Source organism: Agelaius phoeniceus, chromosome 25 (genome assembly GCF_051311805.1).
Source record: "Agelaius phoeniceus isolate bAgePho1 chromosome 25, bAgePho1.hap1, whole genome shotgun sequence".
NCBI lineage: Eukaryota > Metazoa > Chordata > Aves > Passeriformes > Icteridae > Agelaius > Agelaius phoeniceus.
The window spans coordinates 612,758-634,194 of NC_135289.1; the positions used below are offsets into that span (position 1 = coordinate 612,758).

The 21,437-nt window shown below is 52.6% G+C and overlaps 1 protein-coding gene across 2 annotated transcripts in view; it reads right to left on the bottom strand.

The window, feature by feature from the left end:
• Window positions 1-5,371, bottom strand: part of RAP1A (RAP1A, member of RAS oncogene family) — a 28,174-nt gene extending 22,803 nt beyond the window's left edge. The window contains exon 1 of one of the 2 annotated variants that reach the window (XM_054648620.2): window positions 5,217-5,371. The gene's annotated coding sequence lies outside the window, so the exon portion shown is untranslated. Of the gene's footprint in view, window positions 1-4,895; window positions 4,914-5,216 lie in introns of those variants that run through there. The other variant, XM_054648622.2, reaches the window with a different exon arrangement.
• Window positions 5,372-21,437: the final 16,066 nt, after the last annotated feature.

Consider the following 21,437-nt stretch of genomic DNA (forward strand, 5'->3'; position numbering starts at 1 on the left):
AGCTGAGAAAGAGCCCCAGCCCTGCCCTGGGCCCTGCTGCCACAGGAGAAACAGAACCAGGCACTTCTGAGCTCACCTTCACCCAGGGGTGCTGCCTGCACGGGCCTCTGAGCACAGCCTCAAATACAGAAGTTACAGACCCAAAACGACTGGAGATCCAGTGAGGGATGGGTTCTGGTGTCCCATTTTCTCCCACACACACCCCTAAGGATCTTCCCACAGCACATGAATGCAATTTAAGTTTAAACACAGCATTTCTGATCAGGAATGTAACGCTCAGTGCCTCCTCCTTGAGCACCATCCTTCTTCCCACAGTCTCCTTATTTTAATATCGTTAAATGGGTTTCTCTACACAACTTCATTACTGCAGTATTTGCAAGGGAAGGAGTGATCTCTCAGGAACCAGTTCCCATCCCTCTGCAGATCAAAACCTGTTTCACAGCAGACCTGGGAGTGGAATGGCACCAGAGATGCAGCACAGAGTGCTCCAGTGTAAAAACCTGGTACCAAGAGCTGAGCAGGCCCAGGTGTGTCCTGGCTGATGCTCTGCTGTCACTGGGTCCCCTTTCCTTCAGAGAGGAGCTCAGAAAACAGGCACTAATTAACAAAATTATGCTATCACAGGAAATAACAGGAAGCTTCTCATAATGAGCCATTTAGCTCTGAAGGGTTTCAGTCAGACATGTCAAACCAGCTCACAGAGGATGTCAACAGCACCAGCACACAGCCAGCTGAAAAACAACCGGCAGAGACCCTCAAGCTGCTGCAAGACAGGCAGCTCCAGGTAACTCTCATGAACACAGGCTGGTGTTCATGATAGCTGGTGTTCAATAACAGCCTGGTACCTCTGAGACCCAATGCCACCCATGTGAACAATTCTGGCACCGGAATGAGGCACAGGGCACGCTCCTGCCAGCTGTCCCAGCCCAGCAGAGGCACCAGAGCAGCCTGCAGCAGCACCAGGCTGCAGGACACTGCCCTGCTCAGGGCTGGCAGCAGCTGCAGGCTCCTGCTCTCTCCCCCCCAGCAGTGCTGCTGGCACAATTGATGTGCATATTCCCCACTCCTCTTTCATCCTTTCTCCTCTGCTGCCACAGTCCAACAGGGCCTCGCTCACCCAGCACAGATGGTCTGCACCCCAGCGTTGGTGCTGGAGACTCTGAACTGCATCAGCCAGGCTCCCACTGGGCTCTTGCTTCCAAGGGGCTCTGAGTGCTCAGCAATGAAGGCTCCACAATGGGAAGCAGAGGGTTCAGTGTCTGCCTTGCCTTCCTCCCCTCCCAGGGGTGAGTAACCCACTTCAGCTCCATGCCACCACCTCCATGAAACCTCCTGCACCTGATGCTGCCTGCCAGGACCTGCAGGGAGCCCAGGGAAGGATGCAGAGGGACTGTTCACATCTCACACAACTTCTAACACCTGAGACAGGCGGGACCAAGTAGGAGAGCTCAGCGACATGAACAGCTCTTTCTTCTTTCAAAGAAGACTTTGGGACATCCTTTTACTTATCTCTGCCATTAGGTGTCATGTTTCCAGCAGCAGCAGCAACTTTCCTGAAGAGCAAACACAAATGCCTACAGGAAAACTTCACCCTGGGATTTAGAAGCACCCTTTTAAGAAGACGCTTTCATTAAAATTCTGTTTAGTTTCCAATTAACTATTAAATAATAGAGTAAAAGAAAATAAATAACTACTTCAGTACACAAAGTTATAAGAAGTGACTGATGTTCAACACTAATGTGGCTCATCAGAAATGAAAAGAAAATGATAAAATATTAAGTCTCCCATATTACCCAAAAACCCAAAAGTTTTGATCAGGATCCACAGCCAGAGCCAGCTAAGCTGATTTTGGCAAGGCTGAAAGTAGCACTGGATGAAGGATAATTCTGAACTTCAAACAGCTACACATAAAAAACACTTCAAATATAAAGCCTGAAGGTTTGAACTTATGTATGTTCAAAAGACACACTTTGTTTTCTCTAGGAAAGCAGATAACCGGTTCCTGTTGTCAGAGCATTAGGATTCCTCTTGAAGATGATTTTTTAGAGCCTGCAGAGCTGCACAGAAGCAATCTGCTCTCTAAACACCGAGCACGAGCTCCGAGTGCCACTGAGTGCGCCGTGCACGTGCAGGGGACAAGAGAAAGCACTGCAATATAAAGTACAAACAAATGCTTGGAGTTGTTTATGCCCAGGACGATGATTCAATATACAATTAAAACTTTAATGTTCAAGCACATCCACATGTTACCCTCCTGCCATTTAATTACTTTTCAGTTTTTTTAAGAACAGTCCTCAGACTGGCTGAGCAGCCAAGAAATGTATCACTAATAACCCACATCTGTATATTTGCAACTTATGGCTTCAAATATAAACTGCTCCAATGCTCTGTGTAAACACGGGCCTCCAAACAAAAGCATTAACCTGTCACTGGACTTAGGCTGTGCGAGTAATTCAGCCCGTTTGGCAGGAGATCCTCTCAAACCTCCAGCAAAGCTACTTACCCTGAGAACAGCCACGCCAGGGCCAGACACGTGATGGCAGGATCCTTCCTGGGAGCCCTGGGCTGCCAGCCTGGCTGGGACACAGCTGGGCCTGGGCTGGCACCGAGGATCCCCAGCCCTGCAGTGCCGGGAATCACCAGCACAGGCTGCCCCACAGCTTCTGGCATCTCCAGCACAGGCTGTGGGCAGGAGCTGGGCATCACCAGGCACAGGCTGTGGGCAGGAGCTGGGCATCACCCCCAGGACCAGGCTGGGAGCAGGAGCTGGGCGTCCCCAGGACCAGGCTGGGAGCAGGAGCTGGGCATCACCAGGCACAGGCTGGGAGCAGGAGCTGGGCATCACCCCCAGGACCAGGCTGCCCTGCAGTGCTGGGCATTCCCTGCCACAGGCTGGGAGCAGGAGCTGGGCATCACCAGGCACAGGCTGGGAGCAGGAGCTGGGCATCACCCCCAGGACCAGACTGGGAGCAGGAGCTGGGCATCCTCAGGCACAGGCTGCCCTGCAGTGCTGGGCATTCCCTGCCACAGGCTGCCCTGAGCAGGAGCTGGGCATCACCCCCAGGACCAGGCTGGGAGCAGGAGCTGAGCATCATACCCAGGCACAGGCTGGGAGCAGGAGCTCCATTCCCTGCCACAGGCTGCCCTGAGCAGGAGCTGGGCATCACCCCCAGGACCAGGCTGGGAGCAGGAGCTGCTCTGGAGCTGCTCTGGAGCTGCTCTGGAGGGATAACTCCGCTCCTCACCAGCATCAGGCAGTGCCAGCACTGCGCATGAAAACAGATTTTTATTTTTAGAAGCGGCGCGAGCACAGCACTTCCTGGCGGCTCCACCTTGAAGAACGACAGACGCTCTGTCACCCTCCATTCCAAAAGCAGCATTTCACAACTTCTGCTACCTGCCACAACACAGGGAGGCAAGGGACAATCTGCTGAGAATGGCAAGTGACAGTTTCCCAGTTTGTAACTTGGCACTAAGAACTTCTGTTGGAATCTGTTGCCAGTCTTCGCTCACATCAATAAATCGATGCCTTTTTTCCTGCCATGGGGATGAACTGAACATAAAATATTTTTATTTATGACAGTGATTTTTTCCATAGCAACCGGATGTGAACATGGCATTCCTGGAGCAATGAAGTCACTATAGCAACGTGATAATGATGTCAGAATAATCAGACAGCATTTCATACTTGTGAATTACACGGCTTCTGTGAATTCAGAAAGTTGCAGAGACCACAAGAGCAAGAGTGCTCCATCTGGTACTTCCCTTTAACTTGCCTGGTTTTGGATAACTTCTCATTAAAGGCACAGAGCTTTGCTAATGCACCATTTTCTGTTTCTCCAAGCCTCATCCATTACTTCCTGAAAGTCTCACAAATTCCCGCATTAAAACCCGAGGATCCGCTACACCAGGGAGAATTACTGGCACACCATTTCAGCATGAAAAAAGCAATGACACAAATCACAACAGTGAAACATTTCACAGCAGACAGGCACTGTCAGCTGAACAGACGCGCTCCTCAACTCTTCAAATAATCTGGTGTCTCCTTGCGGGGAGCAACACAACTACTCAGAGAGAATTACAGCAGCAACAGAAATTACAGAGCGCCGATACAATACTCCGAAGGCAGACAGGCGTTTTCGAGTCAAACAACTATTTTAAGAAATATTATCTCCGCTGTCAAGCTACTGAAAGGAAAAAACCCAGAGTTTTCATGGTTTGCCCTTCCTGTTTGCAGCTCTTTCCAAGCTGTGCGCAAAGCAAGACCCAATTCCAGCTCTGTGCCAGTCGGAGCTGGCTCGCTGTGTCCAAACCCCAACCCTCCCACTGAGGAGGAATCCCTGCACCAAACCCACACGTTCTGGACCTCAAAGATCGCCAGCAGAGACACCAACTAACGAGAAGTACCTACACACCAAAGTTTCCCTATGCAGAGAACAGCTTCTCTTTAAAGCGACCGAAGGAAGTGCAAGAACCCTTTTCAGAGCTGAGGTGGTCTGAGACAACCGGGAGTGGGAGTGGAGGAGAATGATGGGCTGGGAGGATGGGTTGGGAGGGTGAGGATGGGTTGGGAGGATGAGGACGGACGGGAGGATGAGGACGGACCAGCCCGCTGCTCCACGTGGCTCACGGGGGGCTCCCCCTGGCTTGTCCCACCTGCCCAAACCTCCTGCCGCCCACCCGGGCCGCCAAGCGGAGCGGCTCCTGCAGCCTGCGCTGCCGTGCCCCGTGTCCCGCCGTGCCCTGTGCCAGCCCCCCGGCCGTGCCTCCAGCCTCGCTGTCCCTTCAGCTCCGCACGAGCCCCGCGCCCCTGCCCAGCGCGGGGAGCGGGGATCGGGGAGCGGGGCCGCCCCGCACGCACCTGCCCGCAGCAGCACCGCGACAGTTCCGCTTACCGCCGGCGGCCCGCCCGGTGCCGCACAAGATGGATGTCCGGCGGGGCTGGGACGGGACCGGCCGGGCAGGACGGGGCCGGGGCCGGGGCCGGGGCCGGGCCAAGCCGCCTCCCCCGCGCTCCGGCCGGGCCGCGGGCAGGGAGCGCCCGGCGCGGCCCCGCTGCCACCGCCCGGCCCCGCCGGACTCCGGCCCGGCCCCGGCCCCTGCCCCGCTCCGCCCGGCCCGCGGCCTCGCCAGGCCCCGCCGGGAACACCCGCGGCCGCCGCTTCCCCCGCCGCCGCCCCGGCCCGGCCCCGGCCCCCGCCGCCTTCCCCGCTCACCGCCGCCCCCGGGCCGCCTCCCGCCGCCGCTCCGCCGCCGCTGCGGGCCGGGGCTGGGGCTGGGGCTCCGCTGCTGCCGCGGCCGCTGCTGCTGCTCTGCGCGGCGGCGGCGCCGCTCCGCTCCGCCCTCCGCGGCCCGGGGAGGAGCCAGCGGCGGGCGGGGACGAACGGGCCCCGCAAAAGTTCCGGGAGGCCCGGGCAGGTGTGGGGCCGGGCTGGGTCTGCCCCGCGGAACCGGCTCCGTGCCGGGCATGGGCACCCGGCGGGACCGGGCCGGGTCCCTGGTGCGGGGCTGGAGCGTGTCCGGGCCAGGGAGCGGAGTCGGGAAGGGGCTGGAGCTCCGGGAGCGACTGGGAAGGGGCTCAGCCTGGAGAAAAGGAGGCTCCGGGGGGACCCTGTGGCTCTGCACAGCCCCTGCCGGGCAGGGACAGCCGGGGGGATTTGGGGTCTCGCCCCAGGGAACAGGGACAGGAGCGGAGGGACCGGCCTCAGGCTGGGCTGGGGAGGACAGGGTGGATTTGGGGGAATTTCCCCATGGAAAGGGCGGACAGCAAGCGGGGTGACTGGGCTGAGGGAGTTTCCGTAGGGAGATGATGCTGCACTGCTCACACCGGACAGGACAAGAGTCACCAGGAGGTCACCACAGGGCTCAGGAACAGCACCGCACCTCCTTCACCCCTTAAACAGCTTCTCTTGAAACACAACACTTCAAACACTTTATTTGTTTAGAAAAGCGTGAAAAGAAAGAACTGTAACATTGAAGTGAAGTATGCATACAATTGACAAGAAACAGACAAAACGCGGGAAGAGGAAACGGCGCATGAATGGGAACAGCATGAAAATGTCCTGATGGTGTTTTTGTCACTGAGGTTTGTAAGTGACACACAGGGAGGATCAGCTCAGGAGTCCAGCACAGTCACTGATCTGGGAGATCACTTCATCAGCCCCAGCTTCAACTATAATTCAGCTCTAAACTGCACACTCCAGAAAAGCTATGTCAACAGTCAATAAATTTCAGGGCTTTCTTTCCTCATTAGTAATGTACAAATTCCCCAGGAGGAGCTGTAGTCGCTCCCATGGTTGCGATGCCCAGCTCTCCATGAGGTGCAGAGGGATCCCTCGTGTTTCCAGGCACTGTCACCTCCTCACATAACCGGGGACAGGACCAGGGCTGCAGCCTCAGTCCCTGGGGATGCTCCTGGCGAGGCAGAGGACGGTGCCAGCAGCAGGCACACGCCCAGGGGCCTCACCACACTCCTCCATCACTGCTTGCAAAACTTCAGGGACACGAGCAGATCCACTGAGGTCTGAGGCTACACCAACAATATTTTAGCAGTCATGCTGCCTTTCATACAGAACGCCAACAAAAATGCTAAATATTACTTGTCTGGTTGTACAGAAAATGAAGATTAAATGATTTATCCAAAACCCCCAGCAGTGAGCGGCTGGGAGACACACAGAGCTCAGAGTCCCCACTCACCCTCTGTAACTGAGCCTGCTCCAGTTCTCCCTCTCACAGCTTTGTGTGTGCAGCAGAAATAAACACACAGCGCAGATTTTGCTGCCAGGTACAGCGTGTGGCTGCTGATAGCGATCTGTAAATCCCTGTTTTTATGGCTGAAGAGGCGTCTCCTTCCCCGGGGACCACCGAGAGCAGGTGAATCAGGTGAATCTCTGCTTGATGGGAGCCTCTGGAGGCAGGGCAGTGCCAGCAGAGGATTTCCACACTTGTCTCTGCAGGACTTGGCGGCCCCAGCAGAGAGAGGCTCAGGCACAGGGGGACGGTCGGGGTGGCAAAAGCATCTGCCTTCAAGGATGCTCAGCACTCGTGGTTGAGTGACTTGTTTCTTCAGATGTTATAGTGAAATCTGTGAACCTAGCTCAGTGTTTAAAAACATGAGGCTGTGTCTGGAAAACAGGCAGGGGCAAAATATCAGCAGTAACTTCTGTTTTAAAAGGCTGCGTAAAAACATATTCCCGTGGGCAGAAACTGCAAGGGATGCAATTCCTTTAACAGGCTCAGTGTACATGGAAATGTTTGAGCATTCTGCAAGGCTTTACCCCAAATTTCCTTTGAAATTAAAGCTTTAACAACCTTTACCCCAAATATCAGCACATTTGCAGCTTTTCCCACTGAGCACTGACTGAAGAGTTTTATTGTATCCAAGAAATCACACACTTATCTCTTTCATGGCTTGTGGAGCGTCTTCCAAGTTTCAGAACAATGAGGGTCCAGGCACACTGAGGGCCTGACTCAGCAGGACACAGCTCCTGTTTGATGTGTGTTCTGGGAAGGGTGACTTTTTCCCCCATTTTCTGCAGGTTGGAGTGGAAGCTGATAACATTTATTGCTGAGTCAGACTTTGCAAGTACACGAAATTAGATCTGGATGAATGTGAACCTGGTTATGAAATGATCAGAAGAGGAGAAGCAGGTCCAAGTTCAGCTGAAACCAGAGGCACTTTTCCTAGTGGCTCCAGCAGAGAACAAATCTGGATCTCAGTTCCTCCCAGCCCCAGTCCTGCCCTCCTCCAGGCAGAGCTGCTTCCCTCCTGCCTGCTGCCCTTATCTCCCATCCAGCAGTGGGTTCCTGGTCAGCAAATCCAGGCTGTCAGCAGGCTGTTACCTCCCGTGTCCACACCTTGTCTGTCCCGCTGCATTTCCCCGTTTCTAACAAATCCCATCCTTGCAGGGACATCCCCAGGGCGGGTGACAGCACTGGCACCTGCCTGGAGGGGCAGAGCCTGCTGACAGCCCCAGACCAGGGCTCTCCACACCGACAGCAACAAGGTTATGAGGCAAAGAGAATCGATTCTCTGCATCCTGTCACATACAGGGCACGGCCTGGAATGTCCTGGACACAGCCCAAGAAATCCAGTGACCCTTCACACTGCACCTTTATTGGAAAATGGTGTTATTTATCACAGCCCATCTATTTATACAAAACTGGAGTTGCCACAATAACTTCTCTCCCACACTCTGCAGCCTAAATCCATTCATATTAAATTACACCAAGATTTTACTCCTCTTTTCCTGCTATATGGCAGGAAAAGTACCTTCAGTAAAAGACTGAAAGATGAAAAGAAAACACTTATTTATCCCAGAACCTGCCACAGGATTGCAATTTTTCACCTGCTTTTGCAGCTGAGTTGCAGAGGCTGCACTGAGCCTTCTGCAGGCAAATTAAGATGAAGCAGAATCCCTCAGGACTTCTTTTATTCCAAAACAATAATTGCCCAATTGGATAAATTATCACAAGTTCAGCTGATGTAAATATGTAGCTAAGGCCCATTTGCTGATTTAATGAAATTCAGAAACAATTTGTGATTGCATAATGACCTTGGATTCCTGGCTGATAGAATCAGAGGGCTGGAAGTAAATGAAAGTGGGTTTGACACCATGCAGGCTAATAACCCATTATCCTTCAGCTCTGGCTGTCAGAAGTGAAGGTGCTGCCTCCATCCTGGGCCTGTCCTCAGTGTCTGACCTGAAGCTGCACAAGGAAGGAGCTGGTGCTCTCTAAACTCGCAATAACCATTCTTTAACCTCCAGTCAGGGAAGAATCAAGAGAAAAGCACTCACTCCAAAGACCTCAACACAAGCCTTTGAAGTGCAAGCATAATATTTTCTTTACAGATGAGATTGCAGTGTATCATTATGAATAATGACTTAATGATGTAATTAACAGTGAGCACCCACATGGCTGCCAGCAGCTGCCCTGGCTGAGGGTCACCGAGCTCACACCTCGCCTCCTACACTGGCCTTGCCAGGGATCTGAGCAGAAAGGATCATTCAACAGAGCCCAGCAGCCCAGGCTCTGTAGGGCATGTGAGATCTCACCAGAAAGGATCATTCAACAGAGCCCAGCAGCCCAGGCTCTGTAGGGCATGTGAGATCTGAGCAGAAAGGATCATTTAGCACAGCCCAGCAGCCCAGGCTCTGTAGGGCATGTGAGATCTCACCAGAAAGGATCATTTAGCACAGCCCAGCAGCCCAGGCTCTGTAGGACATGTGAGATCTCACCAGAAAGGATCATTCAACAGAGCCCAGCAGCCCAGGCTCTGCAGGGCAGGAGAGCTCCCAGCCCTGAGCCTGCTCCCAGAGCAGACAGGAGCAGATTCCCTGCACAGCCCATCCCTGCTCCCACTGCAGGGCTGTTCCAAGCCCACTGCCTGCCTGGCTGCAGCTACCAGGTAATTAGGCAGATGAGCTGGGAGCTGTGGGATCTGGGGAGGGATCCAAGGTCCCGAGCAGGGCTCTGCCAAAGCTCCAGCAGGTTTGCAAGGGGAAAGCCTGGCCTGGCCCTGGGCAGCCACAGCAGGAGGGGCCCAAGCAGGAAAAACTGGGACAGCAGAGCTCAACGTGAGCAGTAACAAGGGTTATTCCTTCAGCTGACAAACGTTGCTCACTGCTCAAAGGCAGCTGCAACCACACATTTTGTATTACTCAACTCCTTCCTGTGGAGCCAGGCACCGCTCACCCCGTGTGCCTCCTCCGTCTCTGGGTACCAAACCTCCTCCTCCTCTGCCAGCTGCCTTCACCCATTTCTAGGGCAGCTGCAGCTCCCTTTTCCCTCTTCTATTCTGTAAAATCCAGGCAGTAGAGTACGGGCAAGTTGGGGGAAAGGAAAGAAAAAACCAAAGATAAAATGAAAGTTAAAATGTAACTGCAAGAGGAAGTCAGAGACATCCTTTGACTGGGTTTGTGGAACCCACACACTGAGACAAACCTTGCCTTGAAATTAAATGTCATATATATATATATATTGAAATGAGAGCATGTCTAACTCAGTAAGTACTCCTTCCCATGTTTCCTTTCATGGGGTTTCAACACTTGTTTTCTTTAAACAGTCACACAATGACTGTATTGTAGCCAAGGGGCAATTTTTGATTAGCAGGTAAAAGTAGCAATCCAGGCATTTGTCTATCAGCTCCTGGAGCCCTGTAAGACCCGTGGAGGTTCTTCATTACCTGTCCCAGTTAATGAGTGGTTCCACTCAGGGTCAGGGCCAGCCTCACCCAGGGGTCAGCCCCTCCTTGTGCCCCCAGGCCAGCAGCACAGCAGGCACAGGGCTGCAGGACAGGGTCTACAAAGGCATCACTGAGGGAATAATGAACTCACCTGTACCTGGAGAAGAGATGTGTGTTTCCAATTAGTGCTGCTCTGCTGTCCTAAGAGGACTTAATCATGGCCCAGCCTTGGAGACCCTCCAGCACTTTCATTCCTCCTGCTCCCAGGGGTTAGCTTGTCCAAAAGCAGCTGTGTCAGAGGCAGCTCCTCAGCTCCCTTTAATAGCTGCTCCACTGTAATTATGATTGCAGTAACACTTAGACTTTTGACAGCACTCTTTGTTTTCTGATTGCTTCCTGAGCACAAGTGAATAAGCCTGGCTTTGAGCCTCTTTCTCGGGAAGAGCAGGTATTTTCCTTGGGGAAGGCTGAACCAAGCAGAGCAAATGCTGAATGGGAGGGAGCACGAGGCACCTGTGTCGGCTCCCAGCTGAGCTTCCCCTGCCAGCACTGTCACCCTGGGTCCCAGCTGAGTGTCACAGCCCGAGCCCAGCTCTGCAGTCAGCCTCCTCAGCGGATCATGAGTCACTTCCACTCCTGCAGTGACTCAGAGGCTGTGACTGGGAAAGGCTGGATGTCCTGCGTGCCTCCCACCCTGCCCTGGCCCCCTGGGCAGGGGACAGCGGTGCCATTGCCCCACCAGGGCCAGACAGGTCACCCTGGGCCACCTGGGCAGCACTCGGGGATCTCCTTGGGGCACCCAGGGGTTGTGGGGGGAAGCTCCCCACGAGCTGTCAGTGCTGTCAGTGCATGGCTGCAGCCCAGCTGGAATCCCAGTGACATCCTCGAGACGTTTGGGTGTGCTTTGGCTCCCAGCACTTCCCTCTGTTGCCCTTTGAGAAGGGAGTGTTTGCATAAATAGCAGCAGATGCATTTGCAAGTCGCTCGTCTCGCAGCCCGAGTGCAGCCCTGGCAGCGAGCAGAGATGGAGCAGCTGCGTCTGGAGTGAGAAATGCAACAGATGGGGCTGCAGCCAGCCCGGGCAGGGAGGGTTGTGCCTCACGGGCTGGAGGTGTCTGGGACTGGGGGAAGCCTGAACCCCTGAGAGCAGAGCTGCCAGCCCAGCATGACCTGAGCAGGGTGGGGACACAGCCCAGCCGTGGGGCTGAGCTCACCAGGAGCCCCAGCATGGCTTGGTGGGAAGGCTCGCATGAGCCTCCCGGGCTGTTTTCCCAGCGAACAAACCTGCCAGGGATGAGGGCACTTATCTGCCAGATCTCCCTTTTACCCTAAACAAAAAGTGTCCAGGAGCTGCTGCCCCGTTTGATAAAGCAGGATGGGAGCTGAGCTCCTGGGCTGCTGGGGGCCGGCTCCTAAGGTTACCTTAATGACAGAAATCTCCACTCGTCTTTCCAGAGTTACAGAAACCGCAGAGCTATCAGAGCATTTCATCGCTTGTTTTACTGCCTGGGCTGTGTGTTGTGGTGAGGAGCTGCATTCCAGACTGACAGCTTCTCCCGAAGGCTCCTGCCACTCCCGATGGCTCCTGCCACCTCCCCAAGGCTCCTGCCACCTCCCCAAGGCTCCTGCCACCTCCCCAAGGCTCCTGTCACTGCCCCAAGGCTCCTGTCACCACCGTGTGTGCTGCAGGCACGTCCCTGTCCCGGCAGCTCCTTGGGAACCTTCCCACCCCAGCAGCTCCTTGGACATCCCAGCAGCTCCTTGGGCACCTCCCCACCCCAGCAGCTCTCTGCCCGCGCTCCCTGCTCCATGCTCGGACCCTGGGCAGGATGTGGGGCAGCCCAGCGCAGCCCTGCCCGGTGCCCGCAGCCTCAGGCCGGGCTGGCCGGGAGCCGCGGGCTGCTCTCCACCTCCTGAGACCCTGCAGGCACCCATGGGGCTCCCGGGCTCCGCTGTCCCGGGATGGGTCACGACCCACCCTGCCCTGCCCTGGCAGCCCTGCCCAGCCCAGCCCAGCCCAGCCCAGCCCTGCTCCAGCCCCGCATGGAAACCTGGGGCCAGCAGAGCTTTCATCGCTGCCAAAGGAGCCAAGCCCAGCTCAGCAGTTTCACCCCCCGTGTTTGGATGGGATGGATGTGACGGGAGCTGAGCAGATGGACACAAAGACATTTTATCTCTGTCCCCGTCCCTCCCATGTGCGGTTCCCATGCAGAGCCCGCAGGGGCTGTGCCAGCCCAGGGCTGCCCAAGGGCAGAGCTGCATCCCCTCACACCACCAACAGGGTGCTGGCGTTATTATTTACCTGGGAACACGCTCCCTTTAAATTCCCTTCCACTGCACTCTTGGGATTCCTTCAGACAAAACCAGGTCACAGTGTCAGAGATTCCCAAAAACTAATCTGCTGCTCTTGTTTCCTCAGGTTGGTGACCAAATTGTGGAAATTAATGGAGAGCCTACCCAAGGAATCACTCACACACGAGCCATTGAGCTGATTCAGGCTGGAGGAAATAAAGTTTTGCTGCTGCTGAGACCAGGGACTGGATTGATACCAGATCACAGTATGTTGTCTTAAGGGCTTTTTGGTGTTGAGGGTGCAAGGCAGGGAAGTAAAGTGGGATAAGGAGATTCTGCTGCTTGTTCACTGCAGTAGTTGGCAGTTGCCTTTGTGACAGCTGTGCATTTATTATTGAATTAAATTCAAAATTAAAATATAAAAATTGAAAAATAAAATATCTATTTTCAAATACAAGGAATATTTGGGGTAAAATTAACACATGACGGTACGTAGGAGTATTGCACAATCTGAAATTATTCCATATTTCTAATTAGTTTCTCAGCTCTGTCCAAGCTAATCAAATTTTTCTATAAAAATATAATGATTAACCCTGATTGCCTTTTAATTTAAATGAAAATTCTCCGTGCTACAGTATTGTTAAAAGTTTGTTTCTGTACGTATTTACTGTTGAACAGTTAAAAGGTAGGAACGGTAAACCAGAAGTCACCAGTAAAGAAATAAAGCAGAAGACCCCAGGAAAGACAGAAGGGTGTTCTGCAGACCAACATTACCCATTGTTTAGTGGGAATAACCTTCTCTTTAGGGACTCCAGGAGAAATGCCTCTGAGGATGATTTATTAACCAAGTCCAGCTCTGGAGACACAAGTTCCAGCAGATTCAAAACCTCCAGCCTTTCCAATATCCCACTGCTTTCCATGGAGAAACAAAAGAGGGTGGAAACACAGGAAGCTCTTATGCTGAACAGACACCATGGAGAAAGACACATGGAGAGACACAATGAAACCAAAGATGGAACTTCCCAACCTGAGAAGAATTCTCCAGTAAGGAAAATACTGATAACTCCTGGGCCGTGGAGGGTCCCCAGTGGCTGTAAGGGCACCCCAGCAGCAGGGGTGCCTGGAAAACGGGTGTGACAGACTGAGAGACGCTGGGGTTTTTTTGAGAACAAACATTAATCCAGTTTTTCTGTGCATGGCATGGGATGACTTGATGAGGCCAGCACATTCTGGATATTGTAGAACAATAAAGCAGAAGGAAAACTTCTGATATGTACGCTGAGAATCTGTTTAAAAACTGAATGCCAGTTCCTGAATTCAGTTTGCAGGAGGCGTTTGGCGCTGCCACAGCAACCAGAGTTTTACTTCGCTGCAGCTTTGGTCTGGGAGATACGGAGTTGCCCCCTCCTAACCCTTACCTCCTCCCCTCAGCCCTCTTCTGTCGTGTCCTCTTCTCAGCCCCTCACCCCTACTTGAACTTCCAGCCTGCCCCTGCCCCATCCCTCTCTCTGCCCTTCACCACTCCCCAGCTCACCCTGCCCCATCCCTCCCTCCCCCCACCGCCAGGCTTTTACTATAGTTCTAAGATCTCATTTTCTTTTAATATAATAGAGATCATAAAATAATAAATCAGCCTTCTGAAAGGTGGAGTCAAGACACTCATCTCTTCCCCGTGTCCTGGGGACCCTCAAACACCACCACAATCACCGGCTTGAGTTGGTCTGGGAAGCAATAAATAAAATAAAATAAAAAGCTTTAAAAAGATAAAAATTAAAAATAAAAATTAAGAAAGATTATTAGAAGATTATTAAAAAGATTATTAAAAATAAAAATTAAAAAGATAAAAATTAAGAATTAAGAAAGATTATTAAAAGACTATAAAAAAGATTATTAAAAATAAAAATTAAAAAAGATGAAAAGCTTAAAAAAAAGATTATTAAAAATAAAAAGGATAAAAATTAAAAATAAAAATTAAAAAAGATTATTAAAAACTTATAAAAAAGATTATTAAAAATAAAAAATAAAAGGATAAAAATAAAAAATAAAAAAGATTATTAAAAGCTTATAAAAAAGATTAAAAATAAAAATTAAAAAAGATTATTAAAAGTTTATAAAAAAGATTAAAAATAAAAATTAAAAAGATAAAAATTAAAAATAAAAATTAAAAAATATTATTAAAAGCTTATAAAAAAGATTAAAAATAAAAATTAAAAAGAAAAAAATAAAAATAAAAATTAAAAAATATTATTAAAAACTTATAAAAAAGATTATTAAAAATGAAAAATAAAAAGATAAAATAAAAAAAAAATTTAAAAAGATTAATAAAAGCTTATAAAAAATATTAAAAATAAAAATTAAAAAGATAAAAATTAAAAATAAAAATTAAAAATAAAATAGCTTAAAATTTAACAATAAAATATATTAAAAATAAATGAAAAGAAAATAAAAACCATAAAGAGCCATAAAAGTTCCATAAAAGGAAGTGCCGTAAAGGGCGACTAACGTAAAATGTCGTAAAGCTACCGTAAAGCGAGACTGTCGTAAAAGGTGCCGTAAAGCGAGACTGTCGCAAAAGGTGCCGTAAAGCGAGACTGTCGCAAAAGGTGCCGTAAAGCGAGACTGTCGTAAAAGGTGCCGTAAAGCGCGACTGTCGCAAAAGGTGCCGTAAAGCGCGACTGTCGTAAAAGGTGCCGTAAAGCGCGACTGTCGTAAAAGGTGTCGTAAAGCAGAACTGTCGCAAAAGGTGCCGTAAAGCGCGACTGTCGTAAAAGGTGCCGTAAAGCGAAACTGTCGTAAAAGGTGTCGTAAAGCAGAACTGTCGCAAAAGGTGTCGTAAAGCGCGACTGTCGTAAAAGGTGCCGTAAAGCGCGACTGTCGCAAAAGGTGTCGTAAAGCAGAACTGTCGCAAAAGGTGCCGTAAAGCGCGACTGTCGTAAACCGCTACTGTCGCAAAAGGCTTCATAAATCGCGACTGTCGTAAAATGCTGTAAAGTGTGCCGTAAAGCGCGACTGTCGTAAAGTACCGCAAGAGGCGGTAAGAAAACCTCATAGAATGGATTTTAAGGAATTTCCCCAATGACCGTTCAGCCGTGTTTAGCAGACACTTTTGGGACAGAGGTGTTTAAAGCACTTTAATAGCATCTCCTGCCGGCCATGGCTGCCGGGGAGCTGCTCCCAGCCTCCAGGGCGTGGCTTGAGCCGTGTTTGCCGCACGGGGGGTGCCCGCAGCAGCCGCCCCGCCCCTCCTGCAACTCCGCCCCTCGCCGCCGCGAGTCTCCAGCGGGACACGCCCCCCCCCCCCCCTCCCCGTCGGACCGCGCAGCTCCGGCACCCGCGGTGCTGCTCGCCCCTGCCGCCCCGCCCCCTTTAGCCCCTCCCACCAGCCCCGCCTTTGCCGTCCCGCCGCTCCCGGCTACCGCGGGCCCCGCCCCTCAATCCCGCCCACCGCCGTCACCGCGGCCCCGCCCCCCGCTCCCGCTGCTCCTCCCCGCTGCCAGTGCGGCCGCTCCTGCCCCCCCCACGTCCCCCTCGCCCCCTTTGCCGACCCAGCGGGGCCGGTGCTGGCCCAAGTCCCGTCGCTGCTGCATCTTTGCCGTTCCCCGCGGCTCCCGGGTCTGCGGTGCCGAGCGCGCCTGGCGCGGCCGCGCTGCGCCCCCAGCGCCCCCTGTGCGCGTTGCCGCGGGAGCCCGCCCCCCCCCCCCCCCCCCCCCCCCAAAGCGGCGTTCCAAGCGCACGCAGCGCACCCCGAGCTGCCCACGGGCCCCGCCGCAGGGCAAACGCCCACGGCTGACCCCGTCCCTGCCGGCGTTTGGGTGCAATCCCCCGGTCCCGGCACGGCCCCGCTTGCGCTGGGACCGGGGCGCCCCGGCCCGCCCAGCCCCCCCGTGCCGGCGCCGCGGCGCCTACACCGGGGTCTGCAGCCTCTGCCGTGCCTGCCGCCGCTCCAGCGCCGCCTCTGCCATGCCTGCCGCCGCTCCAGCGCCGCCTCTGCCGTGCCTGCCGCCGCTCCAGCGCCGCCTCCCGCCAGCACCGCCCCTGCCCGCCGGGCCGGCAGCCAGCCCAGCCCCCAGCGGCTGCACGCCCCGGCCGCGCCGCCGCCTGCCCCCCCCCCCCCCCCCCCCCGGCAGCCTCCCGCCGCCTCCACGCCGCTCCTCCCGCCGCCCCGGGATCATCTCCCGCTGGCGAGGCCGCCCCGCCGCCGCCCGTGGTCGCCCTCTCGCTCCTGCCGCCGCCGCTCCATGGCGGGCCGAGCCGCGCCTTCCCCACCGTGGCCCCCCGCTTCAGAGCTCCCGGATGGCGCAGCTCCGCCGCCTCCTGCAACCACGGCCGTCCCGGCGTTCCCTGCCGCAGCCGCTGCCCCGTTCCCGTTCCCGCGGCTCCGGCGCCGCCCCCCCGCGCCGCGCCGCGCCCCCGCGCCGCGCCGCCCCCCCGCGCCGCGCCGCCCCCCCGCGCCGCCCTAGTGACGGAACCCACGCATGCGCAGTTGCTACAACCCCCGCACCAGCGATATCACTCCGCGCCTCATTCTATCCCGCGGCTCCGCCGCCACCCCCCCCCCCCCCCCCCCCCACTGCTTTCGCCGGCGCTTCGGTACAGCCCGGTCCCGGTTCCGAGCCGCTGCGTGCCGCTGTCCGGCCACAGCCGCCATCCCTGTGCCCTGTCACGCCGTTTCCGCCTCCACCGGGTCCATACACGGCAGCACAGCAGGCGAAAACTGCAGCGCTTTGCACGTATCCTTCCGCGTCTGTCCCTCTGCCGGGCACCGAGAGATCCCTCCGCAGCGCGGGACTCTGCACACCCGATACCTGGTATCCCTCCGCGTTTTCGCCTCCACGCTCCTAGCACCCAGTGGGACTACTTTGTGTCACGATTCATCTGCACAGCCACATCCATGCACACAAACCGTGCGACGAGGAGGAGGAGGAGGCTGGAATATGACAGCTGCTTTAATAAATACAGGACAGACAGAGAATTATTTTGCCCCTGCAAATGCCAGCCCTTTGATCCCAACACAACAGAATTTCGAAAAAGAACTGTTCCCAAATAGCTCCAGAGTCCCCTCAGTGTTTGGGACGGATTTCTCAACCCAAAAGGAGACATAAACCCTGGAAATTCACCAGCATAAATACCAAAATTAGAAAACTCACAAAAATCTTTTGATAATTTTCAACTAACAGACTGGTGTGAAAAACGCCAATCACTTGTTTTTAAAATTTTTAAAAGTTTAATAGTAATAAAATTATTATTAAAATAGTAATAAAATTAGAGCAATAATAATTTGAACAATTTGAATTAGGACAATATGAGATAACAAAAACAAAGAGTTACGGACCTCCGGGTACCTTTTTCTGAGCAGCACAAGCCCGAAAAAGGACCTCCGTTAACAAAGGATTAACCTTAAAAGCAATAGCCTCTTGCATTGTCATACACTTCATAAATGGTGCATAAATTCCATTCAAGCACAGGATTCTGTCTGCTCATCATCCACTTCTTCCTTCTAACCCTAACAGCACCTTCGAGGTGGGAAGAAGTTCATTTCTTCTGATAACAGGGCAATACATTCTTTTTCTCTGAAAGATCCAGGTGTCCTGTGGCCGCTATCTCTCTGCAAATCCTTTCTTTAAAAAAAGTACCTTACATAGCATCGTCTCTATTTTAACAATTTCTGTAACCTAAAACTATATTTAACACAGTACTTAAGAGAGTTAATACAGCATTACTTTCTAACACAACACATATAATATTCATTTTAATATTTCCAAAAAGCCAATCATAAAATACATGCATTTTTCACAATCCCCACTCTAATGCTTTGTAAATCCTTTGGCTTGAGCAATATTTCTTATCTACTTGCATCTTCTGGACTATGCTGGCAAAATAAAACAGGGGAATTCACAAGGAAGAAATATAAAAACAGTTGTAACATATAAAATGAAAGATCTTAATTTCTTCTAATACATTACCCCACCAGCTAGGTTTTAACATTGTTTTCTAATTTTTGGACCGGTACCTGGGTTATTATATGCATATATATTTTTTTCTTCTTTGATTTCTTTTGCTTTTTCTAGAATGACTTTTCTGTGGTCATCAATCTTCAACAATCTGATATATTAAACTTTCCACAAACAGCCCCTTCTTTGGCCAATAAATAGTCTAAAGCCAACCTATTCTGATACCCTACAGTTTTTGTTTGGCTTAGCTGACTTTATATTAACTCTAATGCCTGGGCGGCTCCATTTGCTATCATTTCTATAACTGCTTGGAGTCTTGTAATACGACTCAATAGATAATTTGGGGTCAATACAGAGTTCAATTGCTGTGCTGGTTTTACCTTTTCATTTATTATTTGTTTTTTTACCAAATCTCGAACCGTATCTTCAAATCCATATCTTTCCTTTTGGACATTCAATTCCAAATCTATTACTTTTTCCCAAGTTTCTTGTAATCCAATAATTTACTCTGTTTTGCCTACAGGTTCTTAATTTGGATGGGTTATAACAGTGGCTGTTGACATGGGTGTGTGTAATAAAAGAGGAACTTTGGTTTCTTTCCACGTGGTGCTTTCCATAGCATTTGTGACACGATCTTGCTGGGACCCCTCTCCTCTCTGGTTTGGGGCCAGCAGCTCCTTCCCCTCCCCGAGGGCCCTGGGGTTTCATTTGTCCATTTGGAATTGCAGCTCCTCAGGGGAAATCCTCAGCTTCCAGCTCCCAGGGGATTGGAGCAGCCACAGGGCCAAATCCCCCTGTTCATTACAGGGCTAGGCTGGGTAAATCAATCCTGTTAAGCCATTGGGGCCACTCCGGGCTTACCCAGACAGAAACGGCAGCACTATAAATAAGGTCTTGCTTTGATTGGGGAAATAAAGGCAGGAAAAAAGCACTTAAAAGATATCCAGAGGAAATATAAGCTCTCCCCCCGAGTCATGCTGGCAGTGATGAATTAGTCCACGAATGCCAGTCAGAGAGTGAGTCATGATTCATAAATAAATTACAACAGATATTCATAGAATATCCTGAGCTGGGAGGGACCCACAACATCATCAATCCAGCTCCTGGCCCTGCATAGGATGACCCAAAACCTGAGGAAATGCCTTGGTAATATTCATTTAATCGGGGACATTTGTGGCCTGAGATGCCACTGGAAATTCAGAGTAACTCAGTGATCCTGTATCAAGCACATACATTTACTGTAGCTGATAGAGCTGATTTCTGGAGTGTCCTCTCAAGCCTTGTTGGAGACAAACTGATTTGGAGCAGCTGCTCAATGGGTTTTACAGCCCCTGTTCTCAGTCCCTGGGACAGGCAGGGCAGTGGCAGCGGGTGCTGCCTGTGCCAGGTGAGTTGTGCCCTCCTGAGGATGCTCATTGGTGAGATAATGGTCCTTTCTTCCCTTTCTCTTCAGGGAAAGGCAGCCTTTGCAGTGCTTTGCAAGTTAAACAATTTCCTGGTGTTCAAAAATAAGAGCTGGGAAGGGAGCTCAGGGCCCTGGCTTTGTTGTTTCACCCCGTCCTGCCTCCCCCAGCTTTGCTGTACTGAGATGCAAAATTATCAGCGGAAGAGTTTATAAAATGTCAAAACAGTTTCTCTCCTGTCAGCCAGACAATTTGTGCAAATGGAGCCTCTCTAAAGAGCCTCCTGCCAGCTCCAAGCTCCCTTTCATCTCCCCAGGATTTATTGTGTGCCATTTCCATGGAACTTTAAACCAGTCCCTACCAAAGAGTGAGGATGGAAAGTTCTGTGCTGTGCAGGGGAGCCTGCAGTGGATCCTGGCTCTGCTGTCAGCTCCGGGCAGGGCTGGGCAGGGGCTGTGGGACACAGGCCCAGGTGATTCCTCCCCTCACACACAGGAGATGGCTCTGCCCCAGGCTGGGAGGGCAGCTCTGGGAATGGAGCATCCCAGGGCAGCCCCCCTGTCCCTGCCAGCCCCGGGTGCTGGGCAGGAGGGGTGGGGTGGCCCTGGCACGGATCCCTGCCCGTGCAGAGTGGGGCTGGCACCAAACAGGGTCCTGTGCCAGCTGCTCTGCCCCCACCCCGCAGCCACACCCTGAGAGAACCCCAAAAACTCCAGGTACAGTGCAATTAGCTTTAAAACACACCAAGATTTAATTCGTCCGAGCCCCTGTCCTGCACCCCTGCCCTGTTTGTACCTGGAGCGCCAGGGGTGGCCAGGGGCAGGTTGGGTTCCCTCCCAGCAAAGGCACTGGGCTGTACTGGTTTGGCAGCCCCAGCTCCTCCCACACGGGCCCGGCAGTGCCCGACGGGCTCGGCAGGACCAGAGCAAACTTTGAAACCCAAATCCTGGGGAGAACCCGAGCCCAGCACGGCTCAAACCCAGGGAATGGATGTGGAGGGGAAGAGCTTTCCAGATCTGATGCTCCTCTGACAATTTGCTCTGACAGCAGCTGAAATCATCTTTGGAACCAGCCCTGCATTCTAAGGACAGTGAACTCTGCCTTTCAGCACAGCTCTGTGTGTCAGAGCAGGGCTTTCTTCAGGTTTTTGCATCTGTGAGAAAAACCAGCAGTGGTTTTCCAACACCGCTGTGCCCCCGTTGGAGGGGCAGGGGAAAAAATCCCAAATGAGGAGTTTCAGAGGGAAACCCAAAGGGTTCTGCTCCTGGCCAGCCCTTCCCAGCTCTGTGTAGACCAGATGAACCCTCCTTTTACCATGGGTGGGGAAACTGAGGCACGGTGACAGGACGCCGTCCCCCACGCCAGGCTCCGGCCTCTCATTCTGGTTCATAATCCAGCAGCCCACAGTCACCCAGCTGTGGCTCTGCTCCACACTCACATCCTCCCTCCCTCTGCCTGCCTTCCACGTCCTTCCCAGGCAGGGAAGAGCCAGGACAGAACTCACCACTCACCACCACTTGCTTCAGGAGTTGCTTGGGGTTTTCCCTACAAACACTAAATTCTGAAATCCAGAATGAGCTCCTCCACACCTCCTGGCACAGGAGC